We start from the raw sequence: 8,014 nt of genomic DNA, 5'->3' as shown, positions 1-8,014 counted from the left end.
GAAATGTAATAAGTAAAATAAGAAATGCATACCAAGAGATTAGATTGGAAAATTTTCAGACAGGACAGATGGAAGTCAAAAAAAATCGAATAAGATGTAAAAGTATGGAACTGGCGGAAATGACTGGCAGAATCCGAGACCAGGGAGAAGAGTTGGTGGAAGAAGATTGGAAGAAATTTAAAGACTATTTACAGAAACATTGTAAAATTAATGAATGTTAGAAGGATGTTGGAATGAAGTTATATGGCTTTAGCAGAAATGTTATAAAGGATTAAGTAAAAATAGGTTGTTAATCGGCCAAAGGGGGAAAAGAAAGGTTAGATTGTGTCAAGACAAATTATTGGGCAAAAACTGAGAAAGATGGAAAGGATTTGCTGAAATAGCTAACCGAACTAGAATACAAAAAAGGGAGGTGTGAGGAGGTCAACGAAACAAGTAAATGAAAGATAAGTTATGGGAATACTCGTTGTGTTTTTTTTCTTTCTTTCTTGTTTTTTATTGTAATGCATTGTATTGTTTTGTTTTTTCCTCTTTTCCTTTTGTAATCCTTAAACCCTTAATAAATATTATTTCTTTAAAAAAATGAAAATTATGTTAAAAACTAATGATATATATATATATATATATAAAGTAGGAGCGGTATGCTGGGATCGGGGCCACAGGCTCTGCTGCCCGAAGCGCCCTCCCCCCTCTCCCCTGTTCCGCTGGCCAGTCTCCACCGAGCTAAGTTTAGAACAACAGAGACATTCCTGGAGCCTAAATCGAGGGACGGAGCAAGCAGGACTTTTGGCTGTATGAAGGCAGCTGGCGCCCTCCCTTTCGGGATGATATTGGGCCAGGCCCAGAGACACTCTCTCCAAACCCAGTCCTCGCGAACCCTCTTTCTCCCAAGGGGTCCCCTTTCCACAAAACTTTGCATGCCTTGGAAGGAGTTGGGAGAGGAGAGCCTACAAAGGACCAGAGGCAGACTAACAGAGGATTTGTAGTTCTAGAACAGCGGTCAGCAAACTTTTTCAGCAGGGGCCCGGTCCACTGTCCCTCAGACCTTGTGGGGAACTGGATTATATTGGGGTTGGGGAAATGAACAAATTCCCTGTGCCCCACAAATAAAAGCACACATTCTACTCATGTAAAAACACCAGGCAGGCCCCACAAATCACCCAGAGATGCATTTTAAATAAAAGGACACATTCTACTCATGTAAAAACATGCCGATTCCCAGACCATCTGCGGGCCAGATTTAGAAGGTGATTGGGCCGGATCCGGCCCCGGGTCTTAGTTTGCCTACCCATGTTCTAGAAGAAAGGAAGGTGCTCTTGTCAGAAGCAACGACAAGGGGCAGCAATCCCTTCCCAGCGGTGGCCTGGCTTTCTGGAGGCAGCAGTAGGAATGTGGAAGAGCGGAGTTAGAATCATAGAATCGGAAGGGACCACGAGGGTCATCTAGTCTAACCCCCTTCGGTGCACCCCCTTTCTCCCAATGTGGGGCTCAAACCCACGACCCCGAGAATTAGGTCTCATGCTCTACCGACTGAGCTATTCCAGCTGGCTTACTTTTGTGTCAGGTGGGGAGGTGTGCAGCAGAGTCCACATCAGGGCCCAATGAGGCCCTCAGCTACTGAAGGTAATGGGGCCCTTTATATGTCCAGCTGTACTTTGTCAACAAATTGTCGTCGTTTTTTGTGTTGAATATATGCTGTTGTTGTTTAATTGTTCAGTCGTGTCCAACTCTTCGTGACCCCCTGGACCAGAGCACACCAGGCACTCCTGTCTTCCACTGCCTCCCGCAGTTTGGTCAAACTCATGCTGGTATCTTCGAGAGCACTCTCCAACCATCTCGTCCTCTGTCGTCCCCTTCTCCTTCTGCCCTCCATCTTTCCCAACATCAGGGTCTTTTCCAGGGAGTCTTCTCTTTTCATGAGGTGGCCAAAGTATTGGAGTCTCAGCTTCATGATCTGTCCTTCCAGTGAGCACTCAGGGCTGATTTCCTTCAGAATGGATAGGTTTGATCTTCTTGCAGTCCATGGGACTCTCAAGAGTCTCCTCCAGCACCAGAATTCAAAAGCATCAATTCTTTGGCGATCAGCCTTCTTGATGGTCCATCTCTCACTTCCATACATCACTACTGGGAAAACCGTAGCTTTTACTATACGGACCTTTGTGATGTCTCTGCAACATAAAATACTGTGGCTGTATGTCAGTTTCATTTTATTTGTTTTTTATCTTACGTTTTGGAAAAGTACATCCTGGGGTTTTTTCCCTTTAAATTTTTTGGGGGGCCCCCAACAGAGCGGGGCCCTAAGCTATAGCTTGTTTAGCTTATACGTAAATCCGGCACTGGCCCACATGGAGTTGACATATGTGAGGCCAGATCAGAGGCCTCTATTTCACTTTCGTTTCATTGTAAGAAAGTTGTGGTTTTCCCAACCTCCAGTGTGTGTACATATGGGGCTGATCATCATTCCCTCCCTAAAGAAACTCAGCACTCTGCAAATTATCCCAGTAGCAGTGGCTTGGTGGGGGGTGACCAAAACACTCTTATTTGAGTGAACGTGGGTTTGTTACCCTGGGGTAACAACTCTTGGGGAGTAGCCCCACTTCATTCTGTAAAGTAAGCCAGGAGAGGTTTGAGCCCTTCGTTAACCAGTCCAGTTTCCATGTACAACAGTGACCTCTTGTGCCTAGCCTGCAAATTTGTCCACAGAGTGATCACAAAGTGGGTAGAGGGTGGGCCCAGGTAACAAGGAAGAAATGGGGTAATTAACAACGGCAACGCTTAGCCAGGACTTTAAGGCAGATGCCCCCACTCTGCAGAACGAGCCCCTCTCCACAGACACAGCAGGACTTGTTGTTGTTTAGTTGTTTAGTCGTGTCCGACTCTTCATGACCCCCTGGACCAGAGCACGCCAGGCACTCCTGTCTTCCATTGCCTCCCGCAGTTTGGGCAAACTCATGCTGGTATCTTCGAGAACACTGTCCCACCATCTCGTCCTCTGTCGTCCCCTTCTCCTTGTGCCCTCCATCTTTCCCAACATCAGGGTCTTTTCCAGGGAGCCTTCTCTTCTCATGAGGTGACCAAAGTATTGGAGCCTCAGCTTCAGGATCTGTCCTTCCAGTGAGCACTCAGGGCTGATTTCCTTCAGAATGGAGAGGTTTGATCTTCTTGCAGTCCATGGGACTCTCAAGAGTCTCCTCCAGCACCAGAATTCAATCACTGCCTTGCCTTGACAAAGGGGCTTGAGTAACACAGAGAAGCTATGAACTACCGAGCAGGGCACCCAAGATGAACAGGTCATAGTGGATAGTTTTGACCAAACGTGATCTACCTGGAGGAGGAACCGGCAAGCCACTCCAGTATCCCTGCCAAGAAAACTCCATGGAGAAAGACAGCAGGACTAGTGCCCCACATTTTGTAAGTGAACACACACTACTGCAGAGGCTGCCTCGCCTCCCTGTTGAGAGCATTAATTTCTGAGTTGCATCACTTAAGCTACCCACCCGCCACACATTTTCCTGGAAACGAAACCCCCAGTTTCTCTCCAGAGTGGACCTGTTAGCTTTTTCTGGCTCTCCATCGCAAGACCAATTCAGGAGCCGGAAAGTGCGCGAGGGCGTAGGCCAGGCCATCGCCAACGTGGCACCTGTGTACTCATGCCCACCGAGGTCTTGGCTGGCACTCGCAGCTGCCTCCCTCCAGGCAGATGGCAAAGGGAAAAGGGAAGCCAGTACAAATTTCCGCGCCCAGAGGTCTAGAAGGGGCCCTGACTATTTTGAACATGCTTTATTTAATTCTTAACAATATACAGTGGTACCTCTAGTTACAAACTTAATTTGTTCTGGAGGCCCGTTCTTAACCATATAGGTATCATGTTTAATGCACACACAATTTCGAAAGAAACAGCTCGCGGACTTGTGCCGTGAATCAAGCATTGCGCTACTCTATTCGAACAGTCGCTCTTGTACAGCAAGGCAGCACATCTTATTCTGTGCAGTCTCCGTTCCCCGTTTTTGTGATGATGTTGATGTTTGATGTGGATGATGATAAATAAATAAATAAATAATGTCCTGCTCATCTGGCTGGGTTTTCCCAGCCACTCTGAGCGGTTCCCAACAGAATATTAAAGGTAAAGGGACCCCTGACCATTAGGTCCAGTTGTGACCAATTCTGGGGTTGCGGCGCTCATCTCGCTTTATTGGCTGAGGGAGCCGGCGTACAGCTTCCAGGTCATGTGGCCAGCATGACTAAGCCGCTTCTGGCGAACCAGAGCAGCGCATGGAAACGCCGTTTACCTTCCCACCGGAGCGGTACCTATTTATCTACTTGCACTTTGATGTGCTTTCGAACTGCTAGGTTGACAGGAACAGGGACCGAGCAACAGGAGCTCACCCCGTCGCAGGGATTCGAACCACCAACCTTCTGATCGGCAAGCCCTAGGCTCTGTGGTTTAACCCACAAAGCCACCCACATCCCATAACAAAATATTAAAAACACGATAAAACATCAAACATTAAAAACTTTGACGCCATTGTCTGATACACATTTGTGTCGTGCTACACATGCAAGCTTGACATTTGCAGTCTACGCTTAGCTCAGGTACGATTGTGTGGGTGCTTATTGATAATAGTCATTAGGATATTAATACTCGCAACAGGTTTGATAATTATCCCTATTTCTCGCTACTCTTCTCTATATCATTTCAATTTTAGTGTATGTGCTGCCAAAGCAAGCGCCTATTTATCGTCAACATAAAAATGAGACAATGCATTTACATATTTTATTACCTGTGTGAAGATCTTTAACTGGTTTGCCCTTGCTAGGGGGAAGGGCTCAAATATTGTATTTCTCACTGGGCCCCAACCTGCTCTTGGCAGCCCTGCCCCACTGAAATTAGGCTTTAAAAAAGCATTCTATTATAGCTAACAGACTAGGTCATGGGTAGGCAAACTAAGGCCTGGGGGCCGGATCCGGCCCAATCGCCTTCTAAATCCAGCCTGCAGATGGTCTGGGAATCAGCGTGTTTTTACATGAATAGAATGTGTCCTTTTATTTAAAATGCATCTCTGGGTTATCTGTGGGGCCTACATGTTGTGTGGAATTGAGAGTCAGACCATAAAGAAGGCTAATCGCCAGAGAATGGATGCTTTTGAATTCTGGTGCTGGAGGAGACTCTCGAGAGTCCCATGGACTGCAAGAAGATCAAACCTCTCCATTCTGAAGGAAATCAGCCCTGAGTGCTCATTGGAAGGACAGATCCTGAAGCTGAGGCTCCAAGACTTTGGCCACCTCATGAGAAGAGAAGACTCCCTGGAAAAGACCCTGATGTTGGGAAAGATGGAGGGCACAAGGAGAAGAGGACGACAGAGGACGAGATGGTGGGACAGTGTTCTTGAAGCTCCCAGCATGAGTTTGACCAAACTGCGGGAGGCAGTGGAAGACAGGAGTGCCTGGAGTGCTCTGGTCCAGGGGGTCACGAAGAGTTTGCTGACCCCTGGACTAGTTTGTGGTATGTGGTTGGCTGCCTGGCTTGTGTGATGCCCACAAGAGTTTCTCCATTTTGCAAAGGCACTCGCAGGCCCCAAAACGGTTGACAATGCCTGACATAGGGAAGGGCGACAGGAACCAGGGAGGCCACGGTTTCTAGTCCTCTGTAATATGGCCAAGGATCAGGGATTCTGAAAGTTGGGGCCACGATTCCACCGCAGCACTTTCAAGAGATGCCTGCCTCAGTGGATTGCTGTGGTCCTTGTCTCTCTCTTTGTTTTTATGTTTTAAAAACGCTTGATATTTGATGTTTACGGTATTTCTGTATGCTGTTCTTATCTTTGTTCTTTCAAGTGTTAATAAAAATTCAACATATATTAACATTAGAAAAGAGCATTACCATTGCTACAGTGGGCAAAAAAGAAAAAAGAAAAAAGGGAGAGCATTAAGCGGTCCAGCAATTTTCCTGGGTGGGGAGGTGTCTGGGATCTCCTGAAGTCAGGCAAAGGCAGAGTGGATAATAATAATAATAACTTATTATTTGTACCCCATCCATCTGGCTGGGTTTCCCCAGCCACTCTGGGCTGCTTCCAATAAAGACCCAAAATACACTAAAATGTCACACATTAAAAACTTGCCTGAACAGGGCTGCCTCCAGATGTCTTCTGAATGTCAGGTAGTTGTTTATCTCTTTGACATCTGAAGGGAGGGCGTTCCACAGGGTGGGCGCCACCACCGAGAAGGCCCTCTGCCTGGTTCCCTGCAACTTGGCTTCTCGCAATGAGGGAACTGCCAGAAGGCCCTCGGCGCTGGACCTCAGTGTCCGGGCAGAACGATGGGGGTGGAGACGCTCCTTCAGATATACTGGGCTGAGGCCATTTAGGGCTTTAAAGGTCAGCACCAACACTTTGAATTGTGCTTGGAAACGTACTGGGAGCCAATATAGGTCTTTCAAGACCGGTGTTATATGGTCTCAGCGGCCGCTCCCAATCACCAGTCTAGCTGCTGCATTCTGGATTAGTTGTAGTTTTCAGGTCACCTTCAAAGGTAGCCCCACGTAGAGCGCATTGCAGTAGTCCAAGCGGGAGATAACCAGAGCATACACCACTCTGGCGAGACAGTCCGCGGGCATAGGGTCTCAGCCTATGTACCAGATGGAGATGGTAAACAGCTGCCCTGGACACAGAACTGACCTGCGCCTCCATGGACAGCTGTGATTCCAAAATGACTCCCAGGCTGCGCACCTGGTCCTTCAGGGGCACAGTTACCCCATTCAGGACCAGGGAGTCCTCCACACCTGCCCGCCTCCTGTCCCCCAAAAAGAGTACTTCTGTCTTGTCAGGATTCAACCTCAATCCATTAGCCGCCATCCATCCAAATGATGAGAACCAAACTATCGCTTGGCGCACCAGGCCTGCGTCCCACCTAGTCCAGCATCATGTCCTCACAGGGACCAACCATATGTCTGTGGGAAACCCACAAACGGGACCCGGGTACAAGAGCTAATCTGCTCTCCTGGGGTTTCCAGCAACTAACTGGGATTCATTGCTGCCTCTGAGAATGGAGGCAGAGCTTAGGGGTTCTGGCTAGTAACCATTGATACCTTTATCTTCCACAAACGTCTCCAACCCTCTCTCAGAGCCCTATCCAAGTGGGTGGTCATCGCTGCCTCCAGTGGCAGTGAGTTCCATAGTTTAACAGTGTGAAGTAGCAGAGGAGGTGTCTTGCGTATGCCGTTTCCACCCACCTCACGTTTTTCATCCACATCATCACAAGGAGGCAGCAACACAACGGCAGCAGCAGGATTCTCTCTGCCAGATTCACAGAATCGTAGAGTCGGAAGGGACCCTGAGGGTCATCTAGCCCAACCCCCTGCCACGCAGGAATAGGCAGCTGCCCCATACGGGGATTGAACCTGCAACCTTGACGTTACCAGCACCACTCTCTCACCAACTGAGCTATCCACTTGGAAACAAGCCATCTCTTCCCCAGTGGTTCCAAAAGTGGGTAGGGCCACTCAGGTGTGCGTGCTTGTATTACCCGGGCTGTATTACCCAACTTCCTGCAGCCAATCCGAATCCATGCCAGCCTCGTGGAAGTCAGTCCCTACGCAGTGAGGTGTCCACAGCTTGTGGGGACTGACCGAGCAAGCAGTAGGGTCCGTGGGCCAGATCCACGAGCCTGGGGGCCTGTATCTGGCCCCGGGCCGTAGTTTGCCAACCCCTGAATTAAACTGAATAGTTTTACGTGGATTTTGAATGAATGTGCAGCTAATCGCTACAGTTTTGAATTTTATTGTGTTGCAACTGTCCCTGATGTTTTACAGTGATACCTCTGGTTACAAACGCTTCAGGTTACAGACTCCGCTAACCCAGAAACAGTACCTCGGGTTAAGAACTTTGCTTCAGGATGAGAACACTAATTGTGCAGCAGCGGGAGGCCCCATTAGCTAAAGTGATGCTTCAGGCTAAGAACAGTTTCAGATTCAGAACGGACCTCCGGAACAAATTAAGTTCTTAACCTGGGGTACCAG

General features: G+C 48.2%; 1 long non-coding RNA gene across 1 annotated transcript in view; it reads left to right on the top strand.

Annotated features, from left to right (window-relative positions):
- Positions 1-8,014, top strand: part of LOC310851851 — a 29,633-nt gene that overhangs the window by 7,774 nt on the left and 13,845 nt on the right. The window lies entirely within an intron of this gene.

The sequence above is a fragment of the Podarcis gaigeae genome (genome assembly GCF_964106915.1).
Source record: "Podarcis gaigeae genome assembly, chromosome: 8".
In the NCBI taxonomy this organism is placed as follows: Eukaryota; Metazoa; Chordata; class Lepidosauria; order Squamata; family Lacertidae; genus Podarcis; species Podarcis gaigeae.
The sequence above is the reverse complement of the archived record's forward strand: the minus strand, read 5'-3'. Positions and strand labels throughout refer to the sequence as shown.